The sequence below is a fragment of the Oncorhynchus tshawytscha genome, linkage group LG14 (assembly GCF_018296145.1).
Source record: "Oncorhynchus tshawytscha isolate Ot180627B linkage group LG14, Otsh_v2.0, whole genome shotgun sequence".
NCBI classification, from domain to species: domain Eukaryota; kingdom Metazoa; phylum Chordata; class Actinopteri; order Salmoniformes; family Salmonidae; genus Oncorhynchus; species Oncorhynchus tshawytscha.
The window spans coordinates 6,298,426-6,322,513 of record NC_056442.1 but is presented as its reverse complement, the minus strand read 5'-3'; the positions used below and the strand labels follow the sequence as shown (position 1 = coordinate 6,322,513).

The window sequence follows — 24,088 nt, the reverse complement described above, 5'->3', positions numbered from 1 at the left end:
TATGTTTGCGGTAACATGCGTCTTTGTGCATGCTTGTGTCCCTCTTACAGTGAGTCAGCCCTGTGGATTTCTGTCTTGTGTGTACTCTGACTGATATGGCCCCTGGGTGACAGGCATGGGTGTATAAGTCATGATCAGCTGTGATTCTCAGGGGTCAGAGCCTGAGGTGACAGTGCACATGCTGGGGTTGAGACAGACAGACAGACTCCCTCCTGCCACTTAGAGCCCAGTGAAGAGAGGAGTTCCTCTATATTACCCAGAATGCATTGTTGTCTGCCAGTTGTCAGTCAGGGTTGGTGACAGGGCTGCAGTAAGTTGGGGCAACTGTCTCTCTCTCCTTGTCTGTCTGTCTCTCTTTATTCAATCTCCCCCCCCCCTCTCTCACTCACTCCCCCTCTCTCTCCCTTTCTATTTTTAATTGTCTCTATTCTTTACTTACCTATTCAGTATGGTTCTATGATTGACAGAGGCTGACAGGTAGATGGCAGGTTCTTGGCTTGCACTTTAAATGGCTTCAGCTAGGAAGTGGTTCAGAATGGATTACAAGACATGTTGTGGAAAAACAACATTTATTTTTTATGTTTCCAGAACCCCTAAGTGCACTTTTAGATTCTAAAATTACTGTACTCTCAATTACTTTCCAATTTAGAAACTCTACACAGGGTTTTAACCTTTATGAGCAAAATAGTCTAGCAGTAATTGCAGTAACTTTTCTCTGCTTTTATATATAGGTTGATCTGAAAACCTTTATCAAACTATAGTGTGCACATCCAGATGCTGTCATACAGGCAAGTGTTTGATTCCATTTACTCACTGTTTTTTTCCTCATTTAAAAAAAAGGAATCCAGTGCGTTATGCTAATCAATTCATTAGACTATTCTATGGTTCTTTAAATACATTCATTTTCCTTCAATTTAATGTCATTCACAACAGAAATGAGAACCTGGTAGTAATATATGTTTTTGAGTCTGTCAATTTGCATCAGCACTGTCAGCCATAGCAACACATTCAGCAACAGAGAAAGGGGAAACTCAATTTGATACGGGAGAATTTCATGTGACCTTTTATGCAGTAAGTGGGTCTGAATGAGAACTGCTCGTACATCAATAGATTGTCAACCTTCCAGAAGTGTTTATGGTTAGTACAGCAACAGTTCTGCAGACTACTGATCAGATGTTGGCTCTCTGCTTCCTCCACATCTGTAACGGTTCTCTTTTGGTGAAGGAGAGTTAGACCAAAATGCGGCGTGTAGATTGCGATCCATGTTTAATCAACAAACGTAAAACACAAATCAATACAAAAACTACAACAACCCAAAAAAAAAAAACATAACGAAAACCGAAACAGCCCTATCTGGTGAAAACACAGAGACAGGAACAATCACCCACAAACACACAGTGAAACCCAGGCTACCTAAATATGGTTCCCAATCAGAGACAATGACTAACACCTGCCTCTGATTGAGAACCATATCAGGCCAGACATAGAAATAGACAAACTAGACATGAAACATAGAATGCCCACTCAGCTCACACCCTGACCAACCAAAACATAGAAATATACAAAGTAAACTATGGTCAGGGTGTGACAACATCAACATGAATTTGGCTTGAATTGTATGCAGTTTGGATGAATGAGGCCACATCTGTTCTTTCTTTGGCCACCTTGTTCATTGTTATGACTGCACAGTGGAGGTAGAAAGGCTGTTCACAATATCAGGTTTTACTTCTGAATCGCCTCTCTACTTCAGTTTGGTCCACAATTCATACACCTTGCTTGGCGAGGTAGCGGCTGTGATCCCTTACCTTTGCACAGTATCACTGTAGTCGTAAAATATAAATACTATTGTTATAATAGATCAGGCAACGTGCAACTTCGGAGTGCGTTTATTCTGCGGAGTATAAAAATCTCGCATCTTCCCTGTGTTTCTTTCACTCTCTGTCCTATGACTCGTTATACTCTCTTTCTCTCTCATGATTCACCTCTCTTTATTTCTCTCACTTCCTCTTATCAAATATCCCTCATTCTTCTCTTCTCTTCTCTTCTCTCTCTCTCTCTTTCTCTCTCTCTCTCTCTCATTCTAACAACTCCCTTTCTTCCTCCTCCTTTCTTATCACCACTCACCTTGCTGTCTTGTCTTCTGTTTGCAGAGATGGAGTGAAGAGGAAAGAGCCTAATGTTAAGGGCAGGACCCAGCTGTGTGAGGTAAGGAATGACTCAGTGTTTTCTATTATTAAATCCTTTCTGCTGGTTTGGCCCCTCTGTCTCTCTGCCTAATCACATCATTCATACCTGATATAAAGAACCAACATTGTATTTGACTCCCTATGCTGCCTGTACTGTACTAAAACATCTCAGTGTTTGGCAGCATACAGTATAATATTGCAACAGAAGCCCCCAGAATATATATGAAAACACACAGTACAGCACTGTTATCAATCTACCTGTAATAACCTAGCTGGCTACCACCTTGACTGTTACAATGTTTCAAGGCTGTTTTTCAATCTACCTGTAGCAGCCTAGCTACTGTAGCTAATACCTTGTCAATCAAACTGTAGCAGCCTAGCCAGCTAACACCTTGTCAATCTAATTGTAGCAGTTTAGCTAGCTAACACCTTGTCAATCTACCTGTAACAGTCTAGCTAGCTGACACCTTGTCAATCTACCTGTAGCAGTCTAGCTAGCTGACACCTTGTCAATCTACCTGTAGCAGTCTAGCTAGCTAACACCTTGTCAATCTACCTGTAGCAGCCTACAGTAGCTAGCTAACACCTTGCCAATCTACCTGTAATAGCCTAGCTAGCTAACACCTTGTCAATCTACCTGTAGCAGCCTACAGTAGCTAGCTAACGCCTTGCCAATCTACCTGTAGCAGCCTAGCTAGCCAACACATTGCCCTATAGTGTTACAGTATGGTTGATATGTGATGTGACTGGGACGAAAAGCTCTATATAATCCTATGCTAAGCTACGAGACCTTCAGCTTTTGTTTTAGTGAATCAGTGACTGTATCCCAAATGGCAACCTATTCCCTATATAGTGCACTACATTTGACGAGGCTCCATAGGGCAGTGGTCAAAAGTAGTGCACTATATAGGAAATAGGGTGCCAGTTGGAACAAAGATAGTGTGTTGCAGGTAGAAAGGTCATCCATGTTCCATGCTGTAGAGTAAAGCTGAGAGGTATGTTGTGTCCTCCATCATTAACCTACCTACCTACTGCTCCAGCCCACTCACATAATTACAGCTGAACACCTTGGCGATACAAGGAGTGAATAATTATCTCAATCTGCATACGATTGACATTTCTACCTCTAAGTAGACTATTGTATATCAATGAGGTCAGGGATAATTCCACCACCTCCACTGCTACCACTGCTACACACTACTGCTGTACAGCTAACTGCTATACTACTTCAGTACTAATATGACTAACACTACTTATTATGATAATAATATGGGTAGAAATGATCAGAATTAGTGGTAGTCATTCTACTTACACTGAACTATAGTGTTTTATTGAAGACACCGAGTAAATCAGAAATATACACAGTTTCAGCAACCATTACTAGAGATCAATTTCTAATAGAGGAAGATGTATAAAGGCCTACGTCTTTTTGTGAGACTGTGTTCAACTCGTCACTTCATTCTGTGTTCTGTGAAAAGTGGGAGGCTGGGTTAGTCAAACCCGTCTCTGCTTTCGTAGATTCCCATGTTGTCTTAGCACAGTCTCCCTGACTAGCTTTAAGCACCAGCTCTCAGAGCAGCTCACAGATTACTGCACCTGTACATAGCCCATCTATAATTTAGCCCAAACAACTACCTCTTCCCCTACTGTATTTATTTATTTTGCTCCTTTGCACCCCATTATTTTTATTTCTACTTTGCACATTCTTCCACTGCAAATCTACCATTCCAGTGTTTTACTTGCTATATTGTATTTACTTCGCCACCATGGCCTTTTTTGGCCTTTACCTCCCTTTTAACTCACCTCATTTGCTCACATCGTATATAGACTTATTTTTCTACTGTATTATTGACTGTATGTATGTTTTACTCCATGTGTAACTCTGTGTTGTTGTATGTGTCGAATTGCTTTGCTTTATCTTGGCCAGGTCGCAATTGTAAATGAGAACTTGTTCTCAACTTGCCTACCTGGTTAAATAAAGGTGAAATATTTTTTTTTTTAAATAATTACCAAAGGCAAACATGACAGAGAACTTTCAAGAGCTGCCTGCCGCGTTACGTGAATGCAGATATGATTGTGAAGCAACAGCAGAAGAGTTCCTAGATATAGTGTGGTGAAGGCCGGCCATGAGTGACAGCCAGGAGGGCAGTGATCCCAGAATGGGACATAAAAAGGTCTGAAATCCAGTCAGTGATGCATAGCCTACGTCTGGGAGAGAGAAGCCACCACGGCTAGTCCTAGCGGAAGTCATATCGAGTTCAACATGAAGATGTTAGACATTTCAAATAAATCCATTTGACTCAATGTATCCAAGGCTTTTATTTATGATGTCGCTCAGAGCAAGACCCTTGTAAATATTCACACCCCTGTGCTAGGCTAATTGTCTGAAAACCCAGAGGATCGGTGCGGGTTTTTCCGCAAGGAAGGGAAACTGTACAAAGACAGTGTTAGGCTACCTATGAATAATGCACACATCATTAGAGCAGGTTTTAGTAAAGTATCTGGTCTGACACAGATTCTAACACAGTCTATATTGTGAATAATGGGTGTGTGCGTGCTAAGAAAATGTGCCAGATAAACCCAATCTGTTATGATTTGTTTGTGCGGTATAAATTAGATTCTCATTGGATAGAACTAGAATGCAAAAACAAGCATTTCACTAATCTAGTCAGTGCCTTGAAATTGACGATTTTTCGTTGACTTGCAACCTGACTAGAGTCTGATGATAACAGTACAGAACAGTGTGCTTCAGGACTCAGAGTGTAGCAATGCACTTAGCATAATTAAATCAAACATAAACTAATATTGACGTAATCATCCTCTGAAATATCCAAATAGGATATTTCCTTGTCATTTTCCATGCAAATCCTCCCAAATATGTTGAGTTTACTCTACTTTACATATGTCAATTCAACTGAAGCAGTAAAGCACCGTATAGTGCTCTGCTAATTGAATGGTCTTTGGTGGGGATCTGACTCAATTCCTATAAACTCCATAATAATTTATCAATGACACCTCAGCAGGTGCTTCATCATGACTCCAGACCAATTTTTCCATCGTCCTCCCTATGAATACATTATGCTTCCAGCCCATACATCTTCCTGGCCCGTCCTTGTGCTTGAACTGAGTAGAGCAGAGTATTACTTTATTAATCCCAACTTGGGAAATTGTTTTATCACAGCATTCATCATCCATAACGTATAAGGACAGGACACAATGACAGATACACAACCAAACAGAAAACATATCAAGACTCATGAAGGCACCTGCACCTTAGCATCTGCAGAAGAGCAGTCGGATTCAAGTGCTGTTTTCCATCCCACTCTGGAGGAAAAACCTGCAAGAATGCTGTTCACAATAGGAAGACATCATAAAACAGTTCATCAATTAAAACACTTAATCAGCTCGTTAAAAAGCCTCATGTCTTTGGGTAAAAATGACCGTCTTGACCTCTCTGTGGAGCTTCTGGACAGGATGAACCTGCTACTGAAGCTGCTGCTGTGTTGCATGATCCATGATTGTGTGTGTTTTTGCTTGCAGCTTTTTTATGAACATGTCCTGCATTGATTCCAGGCTGCAGCCAATTGTAGCGCTGGATTTCCTGATTATTTTGTCAAACTTGTTTATGTCCTCCTTGGATAAATGATCTTTCCAGCACACAATGGCATAGCTTACTACATTCACCACGACACTGCTGTAGAACATACAAAGCATTTTGTCACAGACATTAAGAGATCTAAGCTTCCTTTAAAAAAGTACAGTCTGGATTGGGCATTTTTGTAGATGCTGTGGAAGTTCTCCTTCCATTTCAGTCTGTGGAAGTTCTCCTTCCATTTCAGTTTGTTGTCCACTATTACACCCAGGTGCTTGTAAAAGTCAACAATATCAATCTCTTCACCATGAATAAAAATAGGATTAAAAACATACATTTATTTTTTCTAAAATCTACTACTAGCTCCTTCGCCTTCAGTACATTCATTGGCTTCACACCATTTCACAAAGGACATAGTTGTATCCATGTGATGAGCATCGGGGTGTGTCCAAAATGGAGCCCTTTTCTCTATATGGTGCACTAATTTTAACATGGTCAAAGGTAGTGCATTAAATAGGGAATAGAGTGCCATTTTAGATGCACACCATGCTACTCCACAAGGTGCATTATATCTGGAATAGTTATACAATCTGTGTTTTTGGCAATCACTGTTTCCGATTGTATTTTTGTTAAATTATTATCATTTTTTCCTTAATTTAAGCAAGGAGTAACCATTGAGACCAGGGTCTCTTTCACAAGGGAGCCCTGCATATACACTATATATACAAAAGTATGTGGACACCCCTTCAAATTAGTGGATTTGACTATTTCAGCCACACCCGTTGCTGACAGGTGTATAAAATTGATTACACAGCCATGCAATATCCATAGACAAACATTTGCATTAGAATGGCCTTACTGAAGAGCTCTGTGACTTTCAACGTGGCACAGTCATAGGACGCCACCTTTCCAACAAGTCAGTTCATCAAATTTCTGCCCTGCTAGAGCTGCCCCTGTCAAATGTAAGTGCTGGTATTGTGAAGTGGAAACGTCTAAAAGCAACAACTGCTTAGCCGCCAAGTGGTAGGCCACACAAGCTCACAGAACAGGTCCTCGTTTGCAACCCTCACTGCCAAGTTCCAGAGGCAGCTCAAGAAATCTTTGTTGGGAGCTTCATGAAATGGGTTCCAATGGCCGAGCAGCCGCGTATACAAGCCTAAGATTACCACTCCAGGTGTCGGCTGGAAAGTGTAAAGCTCACCGCCATTGGACTCTGGAGCAGTGGAAGCGTGTTCTCTGGAGTGATGAATCACGCTTCACCATCTAGCAGTCCGACGGACTAATCTGGGTTTTGGCGGATGCCAGGAGAACACTACCTGCCCCAATGTAGAGTGCCAAGTGTTTAGTGGAGGAGGAATAATGGTCTGGGCTGTTTTTCATGGTTCGGGTTAGGCCCCTTATTTCCGGTGAAGGGAAATCTTAACGCTACAGCATACAATGACATTCTGGACAATTCTGTGCTTCCAACTTTGTGGAAACAGTTTAAGGCCCTTTCCTGTTTCAGCATGACAATGTCCCCATGCACAAAACAAGCTCCATACAGAAACACCAGCACATCTAATTGTAATGTTTTGTGTAGTTGGTTCCAGCAATGAGGTGCTTTAAAGCTAAAAGCAGACTTATCAAGTTTGCTCGACACCCGAGTAACATCAAGAGTTAAGCAACCTTGTGAATGGGTTTGGTTTCTCATGTTTTTATATTTTACCAGTGAAGTTAAGTAAGTTGGAAGCTAGTGTAGTAGAGCTTTGTAAAAAATTGCATCCTATTCCCTATAGTGCACTACTTATTGGGAATCGGGTAAAGTAGTGCACTCTTTAGGGGACATAGACGCAGTGATGGTCTATGATGTGTAAACTCCATACAGTAAAGCAGTACAAAGCTTCCTGGGTGGTAAAGTAGCCAACTGCAGCCAATCTCCTGTGACTATTGGTGAGTGGATGCTGAGCTAATGGAGTTGTTGGACCCTACTCTGAAATGAACAGCCACTCTCCCACAGGGACCTATGCGTTAATGAATTAGTCGATAGTCTCTAATCAATCAGACCTGAATTATAGAGGGAAATTAGAAGGATACATCCTAAATGCCAACCTCTGAGGAAAATCCATTCTGGCATGTATAGCGGTGTGGGGGAGAGATGCTGTTTTGACTACAGATGTGTAGGAAAGCTGTTTCCCTAACATGTTAAGGATGCATCAGAGGAATGGCATTGAGAGTCAATAGGAAATGCTAAATGACCAAAGCAAGTCTGACTCAACATATAGTGTTTGTATGTGACAATAAACATATTTATGTTTTTCTTCTCTGTCAAATGAAGTCATGGAATGATCTTAGTTAGAGTTGTCGTGGGGAAAGTGGGTAATGCCATCCACCCATTTCTTGGATGGAAAAGTGCCACTGAGTGGATTGCTCTAGTATCACATTACTGGTAAAGGTGCCCTTATAGTAGTGTCAGCAGACAAGCAACCATCTGCAGCCTGCCACTCTATTGAAGTGTCAAAATGAACACATACACACACACACACACACAAACTAAAAATGACCAGTAAAAGTATTGAGTGGTACTGGGTGACATGATTCTATTTTCCAGTCTATTTGTAGTTACTGTGGAGAGTACCAACAGCTAAGGACACTTTTAATCTCCTCAGATCAATGGAGCATGGCTGTAATTGGGATAACACAACATACCAGGGTGGGAAACAGGCATTTGAGAAGATTACGCTGGTGTCAGATTAAATGACACAGTGCACAGGTTTCATTAGCCATGCATCAAGCTCCTCTCTTCAGTTCCAGGGGGTATTAACACATAAACCAACTGCTCCTGAGATAGAGGGGCAGGAATGTGGGGATGTGATATTCAGTCAAATCCGTTCTCGGGTTTATAGGGGAAACAAAGCAAAAAACAAATGATAATTGATTAGATTCCTATAACCCTGTTCTAGGGGACTCAAAGTGCTGTGTACTGTAGATTACGCAATGGGAGAAATTCCAACTACCACACAGTTTTTTCCAACTGCTTACACAAGTTTTCAACGGGGGGCAGTCACCAGTGCTAAGCTACGCTTCATCTCTTCTCCGGCCTGAGTCTGGCCACGATACTTCGTCCACATCACAAGATAGGTTTTCTCTTGCCAAACATCGAGGGAAGAATCTCCTAGCATGGCGTATCCAACCTTGGACAGAGGCAACCTCTATGTCCCCACATAGACCATATTTATAATTGCAGTCTCTTGTACATCGGTAAACAAGCATCCTCGTCCTCCATGATGTCTTTGCCTTTCCACTCTGTACAGAATTCAAACACAGTATGTGTTCAACATAGGAACTGTAAACAATGTACAAAAAAAGGTAGTACAGCATGATAACCAACCTTATTCATTCAGTGCAGTGCAGTAAATGGATGGCTTAGAGTTACAAATGTTTATGCAATACTATGAAGTCATACGTATTTTACAGTACATTACTGTAATGCTAAAATAGTCATAAGATAGTTGTATACCTGTTCTCATTTCTGAAGGTTCGAATTATGGACGCCACTGTTAATCGACTCAAATTGGGCTGGACTCTCAATCCAGCCTCTCTCATGGTCAAACCGTGGTTGATCACATGATCAACAAATTTTACCCTAATCTCATTAAAGATGCCTCTCCTTCCTTCTCTTCTTTGCCTTTGTCCTCTTCCTCTTCCTCTCCCTCCTACTCCTCTTGCTCTCTGTCCATTGTTGGCATCCATTGTTCAAAACAGGTAATCTGACCTTTGACCTATTTATAGGCCTATACTACAGTAAAGCAGTGATTGGTTAGTGATCAGTTAAGCTATTAGTGTTTGCACATGTGAGGAGTGTGTGTGTGACCTGGTGAATAAGTGTAGCATTTTGATTGGTTGTGTTTGGAAAAGGAAAGCAAGTCACTTCCTGTTAGATTTTTGTGTTTTAGGTTGAGAATTGTGTGTAGTATTTTGAAAAAAGTGTTTTATGCAATTGACAACTGAGTCAAAGGCTGAGAAATAGCTTATGGTTTTTCACATTTGGTGTGTAGTTTTGCACTTTGAGTGAGAGGTTTCAAATATCGTGTGACATGAAAAGATTTTGTGTGTAAGCAGTTGGAAAAAACTGTAAGATGTGAAGGCTAGATTATGGAATCATAGCTCATTGGGTTAAAAACCTGTCTCCGCTGTAGCTTCAACCCTTTTTAGTGTAGCCCACAAAAGCAATTGTAAAGTTGAGTTGAGCTTCAGAGCCCCAAGGTCTAAAACTAGGGTCAGCCGTAAAGAAAGGCATGAAATCTTCAGCCTCGTCTGATTACACAGATCGAGGAAAATACACATTTTTAGACACATAATGACATTTGACAAAAATCAGTGTAGCATTAAAAAAAACAGTATAAATGATCTTCACCAGGCTTCGCTAAGCTGAGAACATTGTGTGGAGATTGTTTTGTAGTGTAAAGTGCCTGTACTTGATAGTTCAAGCACGTCCATCGGGTCGCTTCATACTGTATTGCCAAAGTGCTGCATCTTTGGCAATACAGTATGCTGGACCTATTAAAGGGAAATCAATAAGCAAATAAAAACAGGATCGTTTTAAGATCCCCATTTATAGGTTAACTTTGGTCCATGCTTATTATTAGTTAGTTTTTTTCTTCTTTTCACTTTTCTGTCCACTTCCCTGTTTTATGTTCACATAGTCATTATAACCACAAACTCATAGTATCCTTTGCATACTAAACAAGTGAGCACCCATTTCACTAGACCGACCTTTGGTGAGGTGAACTTCAGTAGATGAACAGAGAAACGCTGCCTCAGTTATAGTACAGCACATAAAATACTATTCTGTAGTCCAATGCATTTGTTTCAAGTCCAGGTCAGGAGCAAGAACACAATAGACCATTATTGTGATGCCCAGTGAAATGAACACAGGTTTCAAGATGGATTTTCGAAACCTCATTTATCATGTCCTTCCTTCCTGTTTGTTTGGTCCTCCCTATATGAGAGGGCAAACGTGGACCATACCTCTATTCCCGACTTCCACTCAGAACCAATTTTTGTCTGTATATCAAGAACTGCTGCTTCGTCTCGAGACAAAGACGACATAAATGTTATAATTAGATTTTTTTCACTTGACAGTATTACACCCAGTAATCAGAGAATAGTATATACTCTTAACAGTTTGTACAGTGGGAGCCTGCTGTTTAGAGTGCTTTTCAATGGTCTTCAAGAGTTTATATGAGCCACAGTTAGTTTTATCAGCACAGATTTTGAGTGGGAGTATAGTTGGGGTGCTGTATGGTGGCAGATCACTGTGTTTGGTGTGGGTTTATATTGAGGACTGTATGTCGGTGTGTACAGAACAGTATCTGTTGTAACAGTTAGGGTTGCAAAGTGTCGTAAACTTTCCGGTAAACTTCCAGAATTTTCCCGGAAATTTTCCATGGGAAGTTAATCCCGGAATTTTGGGAATTTTGCTTAAATTCATCAAAAAAGTTAGCTTATAGCAGTGAACATTTTATGTGGGATACACATAAGGCAATTCTAGGTATTGTGGCATATTTTGGTTAAACTATCCCCAATTCAATGGAATTGCCACCCTCTGCATTCACACTGCATTCTTCCATCACATGTGCAGTGCACCGTTCCATCTCATGTACAGCTGATTCTCAAGATCTTGCACACTAATGAGACGCATTGAGCCCACACTACTACACTGTTTTTATTACAATACTGGGTGGGGTGAATATATTTTATATGACACAATGTTTTGTTAACTAGTAAATAGTAGCCTAAAGCAAAGTGTGTTTTTGTAACGGCTTTCTTCTGTGGACGAAGGAGAGGACCAAAGCGCAGCGTGGTTAGTGTTCATCATGTTTAATAAAGACCATAAACGTGAACACTACAAAATACAAAACAACAAATGTGAAAAAAACGAAACAGTTCCGTCTGGTGCAGACACACGAAGACAGAAGACAACCACCCACAAAACCCAACACAAAACAGGCTACCTAAATATGGTTCCCAATCAGAGACAATGACTAACACCTGCCTCTGATTGAGAACCATATCAGGCCAAACATAGAAACGGGAAAACTAGACACACAACATAGAATGCCAACTCAGCTCACATCCTGACCAACACTAAAACAAAGAAAACACAAAAGAACTATGGTCAGAACGTGACAGTTTTAAATAATTTCTAACTTGTTCACAATTTCTGCTAGTTAGCTTTTGCTACCATGTGGGTTTTAGCTAACGTGGGTTTTTAGCTTGCTTGAGCCTGCTAACTGAGGAGTGTTAATTCACCGGTTTCCATACATGTTTCATTTTAAAACATTTATCTTACAAAGGAGTTGTTTAATCTAACTGCTTAACTATTTATCTGTACATGGAATTGTATTCGTTTAAAAAAAAAAAACTTTTTGTCCCTAATCATGGAATTGTATTTTTTTTATATATATATATGTATATATATATACTTTCCCCCCCTAATCTTTACAGGAAAATGCCACGGGCACTATCTGATGTGTGGAGACATTTCACTGCAGCTAAGGTAGAAGGAAAAGCTGTGCAAATACTATGGCAAATCATATGTGAAAATGCAGTAAAGATGCAAAATCATCTGACCAAGTGCATAAAGTTCCCTCAGCGCTCACAACAAGCAACCTCTGACAAAAGCCCCTCTGCTTCTATTCGAGGTGAAAATGATGAATCAGGCACCTTATCGATAGCAAACGCTCATGGTCCTCCTGGAATCAGAAATGTTTTCGACTCAATGTAGGAACATAATCAGAAGAAATGCTGATGAATGTCTTGCTCGGGCTATGTATGCAACCGGTTCACCTCTGATGCTCACAGGCAATGTTTATTGTAAGAGATTTCTGAATGGTCTTCACCCAGCATACACCCCTCCAACCAGACATGCTTTATCTACTAATTTGCTGGATGCAGAGTTCAACAGAGTTCAAGTGAAGGCTCAAGCAAATCATATAGAAAGCAAACTGTATTGCAATCATCTCTGATGGGTGGTCGAATGTTTGTGGGCAAGGAATAATTAACTACATAATTTCCACCACCCAACCAGTATTCTACAAAAGCACAGACACAAGGGACAACAGACACACCGGTCTCTACATTGCAGATGAGCTGAAGGCAGTCATCAATGACCTTGGACCACAGAAGGTATTTGCACTGGTGACAGACAATGCTGTGAACATGAAGGCTACTTAGTCTAAAGTGGAGGAGTCCTACCCTCATGTCACACCCATTGGCTGTGCTGCTCATGCATTGACTCTGCTCCTCAAGGACATCATAGCACTGAAAACAATGGATATACTCTACACGATAAACAAGGAAATGGTTAGGTATGTGAAGGGTCATCAAGTTATGGCAGCAATCTACCTCACCAAGCAAAGTGAGAAGAATAAGAGCACCACATTGAGCACCACATTGAAGCTGCCCAGCAACACCCGTTGGGTTGGTGTTGTCATCATGTTTGACAGTCTCCTGAAAGGGAAGGAGTCTCTCCAAGAAATGGCCTTATCACGGTCTGCCGATATGGACAGCCCCATCAAGAGGATCCTCCTGGATGATGTATTTTAGGAAAGAGTGGGAAGCAGCCAGAAACTATTGAAACCTGTAACAGTAACCATTGCACGGATTGAGGGAGACAATGCCATCCTGTCCGATGTTCAGACTCTGCTTTGCCCTGTATTGCCCTGCCCACTTCACTCTTGCTCCAAGCAGAGGAAGATGCAGTTCTGAAATACATCAAAAAGCGTGAAGACTTCTGCCTGAAGCGCATACAGGCCGCTGCGTACATGTTCGGCCCAAAGTATGCTGGCAAGAGCATCCTGTCAGGTGCAGAGATCAACAAGGCCTATGGTGTCATCACTACCGTGTCTCACCACCGTAGCCTGGATGAGGGCAAGGTTCTTGGCAGTCTGGCGAAGTACGCTTCAAAGCAAGGGCTTTGGGATGGAGATGTAATTTGGCAGTCGTGCCAACATATCTCATCAGCCACCTGGTGGAAGGGACATTGTGGATCTGGGGCTCTTTCCCCTGTTGCCTCCATCCTCCAAATCCCACCAACATCAGCCGCCTCCGAGTGCAACTGCTCCTTATTTTGGAACAAACACACAAAAGCACGCAACTGGCTGACCAATACAAGGGTTGAACAATTGGTGGCCATCTGGGCAAATTTGAGGCTTTTTGAGCCTGAAAACGAGCCATCCTCAACAAGGTAGGAAAGTGACATTGAAAATGAGGCCTCAGAGTCTGATGTTCAAGAGTTGGACATTGAGGAGGTCCAGGGAGAAGACATGGAAGCCTGAGAGGAAGACAACCAAAGCTTTAGTTTCTAGACTATCATTTTACAGGTGTATGTTGAAAACATTTTTGGGATATGCGATGGATCATTGAGGATCATTCAATATTCCCTTTCTTTTGTTGTTCAGTGAAATGTGTGAAGAGTCAACTCATTTAATTCAAGTTCAATTCGTAACTAAATTGTTTTTTAAATTTCTATTGGAAGGATTTAATCATTTGCAATTATGTCTACTTATGATAAGGTAAAAGGTTTCTGTTTCTGTCTCCATATGATATGGTAAATATATCCAATGCAAAAAAACATCTACATTTAAATGGTATTAATATGAATTTGCATATATTTCCGTTAATACCCATATATTCCCGTTAATTCCCATGGAAAGTTTCCACCCCTGAATATTTCCCAAATATGTGCAATCCTAGTAACAGTATTGATAACAACAAAGAAACCTTGGTTTGATACAATAATGTGATACAAGTGTGGGCTGTGCCATTGTGTGCATTTGTATATGCTTGTTTGCGAGTGTGAGTTTTTGTGTGTGTCAAGCAGAGAGAGGAGTTCAAAGTCTCAGCAAGGTCTAAGTTCCCCAGGGTCCCCTGAGACAGAGATGAACAGTGAGTCCTAGTCCACCCACCATAGCAGAATACCTATAGCAGAATGCAAACCTCAAGGCTCTTGTTTCCCATGAGTCATCCTTTGCTCTCACCTATCATCACAGGGGCCAGATTCAACATGACCTCCAGACATTCACAAGACAAGAGGGCTATTGTTTTCGCTTCCTAGCTCTGCACTGACTTGGCTAACCTAGGATCACAACACCGCCTGGCCCCACTCCAACCCCCCAGGCATCATGTGTGTCTGTGACAGGGACACTGGAGGACGGTGCAACAGCTTTACACGCCCACAGCTGACCTTTCACCCCCTTCTGTCATCACTTGCATGACACTCTGGCATGACCGTCTGGAAAGTTGACCACACAATCGCTTGAAATATGGCTGTATTTCACAGACTTTTACATGATGAATTCACGCGTGACACTCTGGCACGACTGCCTTAATACCGTTTGACCACTTCACCATTCGACCTTCTGAACGTCTTTCAGGATATGCTACATTATGTTTTCAAGGCTGCTGTGCTGGTCATTAGTCCTGCTAACCATGTTCATTTATGACATCATGTCCTGGCCAGTGGTGAAGGGCATTATGAGAGGGATTACACCCAACACCCTGGCACTCTTCCTTTTCTGTTTCACATTCAAAATAAAGTAGAGTGTGTGGGGGGGTGGGCTTAGGTGTGTGTGTGTGTATGAGATGATCAGTGTGTGTGTGCTGCTAGAGAGCGAGGATCGTCTTTTAGAGACACCTGAAAATGCGCAGTGCGGAGGGACTCCTGCCTTGAAGGCAGTGATAATTGAAGGTGAAATGGAAGAGGACTCCAGAGGCAACTCTGCCAAGAGAGGAGAAGACAAGATGAAAGGAGGGATGAGGAAATGCGAGGAGGGATGAGGACATGAGAGGAGAGAAGAGGAGAGGGGTCCAAGGGAGTCCGAATCTGTAGGGGAAAATCAAAGGTGCCCCACACAGTTGAAGTCGGAAGTCTATATACACTAAGGTTGGAGACATTAAAACTAGTTTTTCAAGCACTCCACAAATTTCTTGTTAACAAACTATAGTTTTGGCAAGTCGGTTAGGACATCTACTTTGTGCATGACACAAGTTATTTTTCCAACAATTGTTTACAGATTATTTCACTTATAATTCACTGTATCACAATTCCAGTGGGTCAGAAGTTTACATACACTAAGTTGAGTGTGTCTTTAAACAGCTTGGAAAATTCCAGAAAATTATGTCATGGCTTTAGAAGCTTCTGATCGGCTAATTTACATAGTTTGAGTCAATTGGAGGTGTACCTGTGGATGTATTTCAAGGAATCCCTGCTTCTTTGCTTGACATCATGGGAAAATCAAAAGAAATCAGCAAAGACCTCAGAAAAAAACTGTGAACCTCCACAAGTCTGGTTCATCCTTGGGAGCAATTTCCAAATGCCTGAAGGTATCACGTTAATCTGTACAAACAATAGTACACAAGTATAAAAACCATGGGACCACGCAGCCGTCATACCGCTCAGGAAGGAGACGTGTTCTGTCTCCTAGAGATGAGCGTACTTTGGTGCGAAAAGTGCAAATCAATCCCAGAACATCAGCAAAGGATCCTGTGAAGATGCTGGAGGAAATAGGTACGAAAGTATCAATATCCACAGTAAAATAAGTATCAATATCCACAGTAAAATGGGTCTTCCAAATGGTCAATTACCCCAAGCATACTTCCAACGTTGTGGCAAAATGACTTAAGGACAACAAAGTCAAGGTATTGGAATGGCTATCACAAAGCCCTTACCTCAATCCTATAGAAAATGTGTGTGCGAGCAAGGTGGACTACAAACCTGACTCAGTTACACCAGCTCTGTCAGGAGGAATGGGCCAAAATTCACCCAACTTATTGTGGGAAGCTTGTGGAAGGCTACCCGAAACGTTTGACCAAAGTCAAACAATTTAAAGGCAATGCTACCAAATACTAATTGAGAGCTACTAAACTTCTGACCCACTGGTAATGTGACGAAAGAAAGAAATTCTGAAATAAATCATTCTCTCTACTATTATTTGGACATTTCACATTCTTAAAATAAAGTGATGATCCTAACTGACCTAAAACAGCTAATTTGTACTTGGATTAAATGTCAGTAATTGTGAAAAACTGAGATTAAATGTGTTTGGCTAAGGTATATGTAAACTTCAGACTTCAACTGTAGGTGCTAAAGAAGTGATTTCTCTGGGGGATAATTTCGTTTCGCTCACCGACTCACCTTGAGTTATTGAAACATGGATTACCCACAGAATGCAGGGCTGAGAGAGATACTTAATGCTTCTAGCCTTTTTAATCTGGGTTTACAAGTAATGTGTGTTTGTAATACATTGCATGACTACATTACCGTACTTCCATACACTATATATACAAAAGTATGTGGGTAATCAAATAGTGGATTTGGCTATTTCAGCCACACCCGGAGCTTACAGGTGTATAAAATCGAGCACACAGCCATGCAATCTCCATAGGAAAACATTGGCAGTAGAATGGCCTTACTGAAGAGCTCTGCGACTCAACATGGCCCCATCATAGGATGACACCTTTCCAACAAGTCAGTTTGTCAAATTTCTGCCTTGCTAGAGCTGCCCCGGTCAACTGTAAGTGCTGTTATTGTAAAGTGGAAACATCCAGGAGCAACAAAGGCTCAGCCGCAAAGTGGTAGGCCACACAAGCTCACAGAATGGGACCGACAAGTGCTGAAGTGTGTTGCGCATAAAAATCGTCTGTCCTCACTACCAAGTTCCAATCTGCCTCTGGAAGCAACGTCATTACAATAACTGTTTGTCGGGAGCTTCATGAAATGGGTTTCCATGGCCAAGCACCCACACACATGCCTAAGATCACCATGTGCAAACGATTCTGTGCTTCCAACTTTGTGGCAGCAGTTTGGGGATGGTCCTTTCCTGTTTCAGCATGACAGTGCCCCTGTGCACAAAGCGAAGTCCATACAGAAATGGTTGGTTGAGATCGGTGTGGAAGAACTTGACTGGCCTGCACAGAGCCTTGATCTCAACCCCATCGAACACCTTTGGGATGAATTGGAACGCCGACTGCGAGTCAGGCCTAATCGCCCAACATCAGTGCCAAGCAAGTCCCCGCAGCGATCTTCCAACATTTAGTGGAAAGCTTTCCCAGAAGAGGGGAGGTTGTTATAGCAGCAAATGTGCGGACCACCTTCATATTAATGCCCATGATTTTGGAATGAGATGTTTGACGTCCAGGTGTCCACATACTTTTGGTCATGTAGTACACTGGATAGGTGCAGTGAAATATGTTATTTTACAGGGTCAGTCATATTAGTACAGAGCCCCTGAAGCAAATTAGAGTTAAGTGCTTTGCTCAAGGATTTTCATCATGTCGGCTCAGGTATTTCAGACAGATTTTTCACCTTATCGGCTCAGATATTTCAGAGCTAGAGGCTGTCAGCCCGGGCAGGTCTTTACAATATTAATACTCCAAGTCATTATGCAGTTTTATTCTCCCTACTGTAACTGTCTCAGAGCCGGCCCGATGCCTCAGTAAGCAGCCCAGCCTTATCCTGCTACTGTACGGTACAGTACCACCACAGATAGAACAATGAGACAGATATTTCACCAGATGTATAAATGTGAAGCTTCCGCTTGGCGTTTCCACTCACTAGCAAATATGGTAGTGAAAGGAAGCCAACTGGCCGGCAGTGGGAGATAGAAGAAGGATTTTGGCTGACATTCTGCTAAATTTGTCATCAATAAAAGATTTAATCTCAATACAGTTTTATGTTCCCAACAGTAGAATCTGTTATGAGTTTTGTAGACTTTACACTTTGCCAATTTCTTTAAATTGCGTTGTTTAGGAGGATTGCAAAGACGAATTGAGTTATTCCACAGGTACACGTCACAGACCAGAACATGCCAATAGGATCTCGCTAGATCATGCTTGTCCTATGCACTTGGTCTTTCACCAATAGGACTATTTTATGTGTACCCGCCCTACGTCATCACAACTGATTGGCTCAAACCAATTAAGAAGGAAAGAAATTACACAAATGAACTTTTAACAAGGTATACCTGTTAATTGAAATGCATTCCATGAAGCTGGAAGAGAGAATCCCAAAAGTGTGCAAAGCTGTCATTAAGTTAAAGAGTGGCTAGTTTGAAGAATCTAAAATATAAAACCTATTTTGATTTCTTTAACACTTTTTTGGTTACTACAGTCGTGGCCAAAAGTTTTGGGAATGAGACAAATATTAATTTTCACAAAGTCTGCTACCTCAGTTTGTATGATTGCAATTTGCATATGCTCCAAAATGTTATGAAGAGAAATCAAATGAAATGCAATGAATTGCAAAGTCCATCTTTGCCATGCAAATGAACTGAATCCCCCAAAAACCTTTCCACTGCATTTCAGCCTTGTCACAAAAGGACCAGCTGACTTCATGTCAGTGATTCACTCGTTAACACAGGTGTGAGTGTTGACGAGGACAAGGCTGGAGATCACTCTGTCATGCTGATTGAGTTTGAATAACAGACTGGAAGCTTCAAAAGGAGGGTGGTGCTTGGAATCATTGTTCTTCCACTGTCAACCATGGTTACCTGCAAGGAAACATGTGCTGTCATCATTGCTTTGCAGAAAAAGGGCTTCACAGGCAAGGATATTGCTGCCAGTAAGATTGCACCTAAATCAACCATTTATCGGATCATCAAGAACTTCAAGGAGAACGGTTCAATTGTTGTGAAGAAGGCTTCAGGGCGCCCAAGAAAGTCCAGCAAGTGCCAGGACCGTCTCCTAAAGTTGATTCAGCTGCGGGATCGGGGCACCACCAGTAAAAAGCTTGCTCAGGAATGGCAGCAGGCAGGTGTGAGTGCATCTGCACGCACAGTGAGGCAAAGACTTTTGGAGGATGACCTGGTGTCAAGAAGGGCAGCAAAGAAGCCACTTCTCTCCAGGAAAAACATCAGGGACAGACTGATATTCTGCAAAAGGTACAGGGATTGGACTGCTGAGGACTGGGGTAAAGTCATTTTCTCTGATGAATCCCCTTTCTGATGGTTTGGGGCATCCGGAAAAAAGCTTGTCTGAAGACAAGGTGAGGTCTACCATCGGTCCTGTGTCATGCCAACATTAAAGCATCCTGAGACCATTCATGTGTGGGGTTGCTTCTCGGCCAAGGAAGTGGGCTCACTCGCGGTGTGCGAGTTCATTAGAACGTGCGTTGAAGATGTCGTTCCCATAGCAACGATTAAAACATTCCCTAACCAGAAACCGTGGATTGACGGCAGCATTCGTGTGAAACTGAAGGCACGAACCACTGCTTTTAATCAGGGCAAGGTGTCTGGTAACATGGCTGAATACAAACAGTGCAGCTATTCCCTCCGCAAGGCTATCAAACAAGCTAAGCGCCAGTACAGAGACAAAGTAGAATCTCAATTCAACGGCTCAGACACAAGAGGTATGTGGCAGGGTCTACAGTCAATCACGGACTACAGGAAGAAACCCAGCCCAGTCACGGACCAGGATGTCTTGCTCCCAGGCAGACTAAATAACTTTTTTGCCCGCTTTGAGGACAATACAGTGCCACTGACATGGCCTGCAACGGAAACATGCGGTCTCTCCTTCACTGCAGCCGAAGTGAGTAAGACATTTAAACGTGTTAACCCTCGCAAGGCTGCAGGCCCAGACGGCATCCCCAGCCGCGCCCTCAGAGCATGCGCAGACCAGCTGGCCGGTGTGTTTACGGACATATTCAATCAATCCCTATACCAGTCTGCTGTTCCCACATGCTTCAAGAGGGCCACCATTGTTCCTGTTCCCAAGAAAGCTAAGGTAACTGAGCTAAACGACTACCGCCCGTAGCACTCACATCCGTCATCATGAAGTGCTTTGAGAGACTAGTCAAGGACCATATCACCTCCACCCTACCTGACACCCTTGACCCACTCCAATTTGCTTACCGCCCAAATAGGTCCACAGACGATGCAATCTCAACCACACTGCACACTGCCCTAACCCATCTGGACAAGAGGAATACCTATGTGAGAATGCTGTTCATCGACTACAGCTCGGCATTCAACACCATAGTACCCTCCAAGCTCGTCATCAAGCTCGAGACCCTGGGTCTCGACCCCGCCCTGTGCAACTGGGTACTGGACTTCCTGACGGGCCGCCCCAGGTGGTGAGGGTAGGCAACAACATCTCCTCCCCGCTGATCCTCAACACTGGGGCCCCACAAGGGTGCGTTCTGAGCCCTCTCCTGTACTCCCTGTTCACCCACGACTGCGTGGCCATGCACGCCTCCAACTCAATCATCAAGTTTGCGGACGACACAACAGTGGTAGGCTTGATTACCAACAACGACGAGACGGCCTACAGGGAGGAGGTGAGGGCCCTCGGAGTGTGGTGTCAGGAAAATAACCTCACACTCAACGTCAACAAAACTAAGGAGATGATTGTGGACTTCAGGAAACAGCAGAGGGAACACCCCCCTATCCACATCGATGGAACAGTAGTGGAGAGGGTAGCAAGTTTTAAGTTCCTCGGCATACACATCACAGACAAACTTAATTGGTCCACTCACACAGACAGCATCGTGAAGAAGGGGCAGCAGCGCCTCTTCAACCTCAGGAGGCTGAAGAAATTCGGCTTGTCACCAAAAGCACTCACAAACTTCTACAGATGCACAATCGAGAGCATCCTGGCGGGCTGTATCACCGCCTGGTATGGCAACTGCACCGCCCTCAACCGTAAGGCTCTCCAGAGGGTAGTGAGGTCTGCACAACGCATCACCGGGGGCAAACTACCTGCCCTCCAGGACACCTACACCACCCGATGCTACAGGAAGGCCATAAAGATCATCAAGGACATCAACCACCCGAGCCACTGCCTGTTCACCCCGCTGCCATCCAGAAGGCGAGGTCAGTACAGGTGCATCAAAGCTGGGACCGAGAGACTGAAAAACAGCTTCTATCTCAAGGCCATCAGACTGTTAAACAGCCACCACTAACATTGAGTGGCTACTGCCAACACACTGTCAATGACACTGACTCTACTCCAGCCACTTTAATCATGGGAATCGATGGGAAATGATGTAAATATATCACTAGCCACTTTAAACAATGCTACCTTATATAATGTTACTTACCCTACATTGTTCATCTCATATGCATACGTTGATACTGTACTCTATATCATCGACTGCATCCTTATGTAATACATGTATCACTAGCCACTTTAACTATGCCACTTGGTTTACATACTTATCTCATATGTATATACTGTACTCGATATCATCTACTGTATCTTGCCTATGCTGCTCTGTACCATCACTCATTCATATATCCTTATGTACATATTCTTTATCCCCTTACACTGTGTATGACAGTAGTTTTTTTTGGAATTGTTAGTTAGATTACTTGCTCGTTATTACTGCATTGTCGGAACTAGAAGCACAAGCATTTCGCTACACTCGCATTAACATCTGCTAACCATGTGTATGTGACAAATAAAATTTGATTTGATTTGATTTGATTTGACTCACAATTTTGCCTAAGAACACAGCCATGAATAAAGAATGGTATCAACACATCCACCGAGAGCAACTTCTCCCAACCATCCAGGAACCGTTTGGTGACAAACAATGCCTTTTCCAGCATGATGGAGCACCTTGCCATAAGGCAAAAGTGATAACTAATTGGCTCGGAGAACAAAACATCGATATTTTGGGTCCAAGGCCAGGAATCTCCCCAGACCTTAATCCCATTGAGAACTTGTGGTCAATCCTCGAGGCGGGTGGACAAACAAAAACCCACAAATTCTGACAAACTCCAAGCATTGATTATGCAAGAATGGGCTGGCATCAGTCAGGATGTGGCCCAGAAGTTAATTGACAGCATGCCAGGGTGGATTGCAGAGGTCTTGAAAAAGAAGGGTCAACACTACAAATATTGACTCTTTGCATCAACTTCATGTAATTGTCAATAAAAGCCTTTGACACTTATGAAATGCTTGCAATTATACTTCAGTATTCCATAGTAACATCTGACAAAAATATCTAAAGACACTGAAGCAGCAAACTTTGTGGAAATTAATATTTGTGTCATTCTCAAAACCTTTGGCCATGACTGTACATGATTCCATGTGTTATTTCATAGTTTTGATGTCTTCACTATTAGTCTACAATGTAGAAAATAGTAAAAATAAAGAAAAACCCTTGAATGAGTAGGCGTGTCCAAACTTTTGACTGGTTCTGTATCGACTACTTGACATCCAGACAAATGAATTGCATGCAGAGAAGGGAAATAGCCTACTGCCTTGAGTTATAAAAACAATTAGCAAAATACATTGATGTTATTGGCGGGTAACAGGTTGGCTCTCGGGAACAATTCTATGTTCGTTGGGTCGGGTTGCGGAGAAAAATGTGTCCTGATGTTAGGCGTCGGTTGTGTCTCGGAATTGATATGGCCGGCGTGTGGCGGGTGCAGCTCTGACCCGTGCAGGACTCTACTACCATGGGACCTGCACTGAGAGCCTTATCCTGCTACTATACTGCACTACAGTACCACCACGGAACCTACACTGACAGGGATGGACCTAGGTCTCAAATGCTCACTGAATGGGAACCACAACAGCTTGGCTGCCTTTACTCAGCTATCACCTGTTTGCATAGGATTCCCTCTGCTCTCACCATGTTTGCCTAGTGAAACCTTGGCCCACGCCTGATATATGCACAGTGTGTGTGTTTGTGTTGCCATCAGGGCCATGAGTCAATTGTGAGTCAGTCCCTGGCCCGTACCATAAGTCTCACAGCACAGGGGCATGTCAGCTCAGCATGCTCCGGCCTCCACACACACACTTAATTTGATAAACCGATTGTCAAAATCCAATTTGTCATGGGCCAAAGTCGTGCTCTGAACACCATCCGTTTACTCCAGGCTGCACATATCATCACGCCCTATGATCATTAGGTACAACGACAACAAGGTAGTCTATGGTAGGGTCTATGGAAGATTTAAACAGATTGGACTTGCGCTCTACTGTAAGTCTATAGTGAACATAAAGATAAAGCTACAAAGTTAGCATATGTAAGATAACCTGTCTTCCTGTATTACGACTGTCTGTCAGTAGAATGAATGGATGTATTGCTGAACAGACCTTGAGGATAGTGTGTACTAGATATATCAGAGCATCTGTACCTCTTCAGGCTGTACAATAGACTGAGAGGAAAGAACAGCTAAAAAAACAAACATGTATCTTCAGTAATTATATATCAAACATGTGCCTCTGAAACTAGCCTGATAAAGAAATAAGTACTTTGGAATCCTCTTCTCTGATAATGTTAGATAAAATACCCCCAAGACCCTTTTGGTGTCTGGATCAA

The 24,088-nt window shown here is 42.5% G+C and overlaps 1 protein-coding gene across 1 annotated transcript in view; it reads left to right on the top strand.

Moving 5' to 3' along the window:
* LOC112266448 (beta-1,3-galactosyltransferase 1) overlaps nt 1-24,088 on the top strand; it is a 135,691-nt gene that overhangs the window by 70,439 nt on the left and 41,164 nt on the right. Inside the window, exon 2 of the mRNA XM_024443915.2 lies at nt 2,151-2,205. The gene's annotated coding sequence lies outside the window, so the exon portion shown is untranslated. The remainder of the gene's footprint in view (nt 1-2,150; nt 2,206-24,088) is intronic.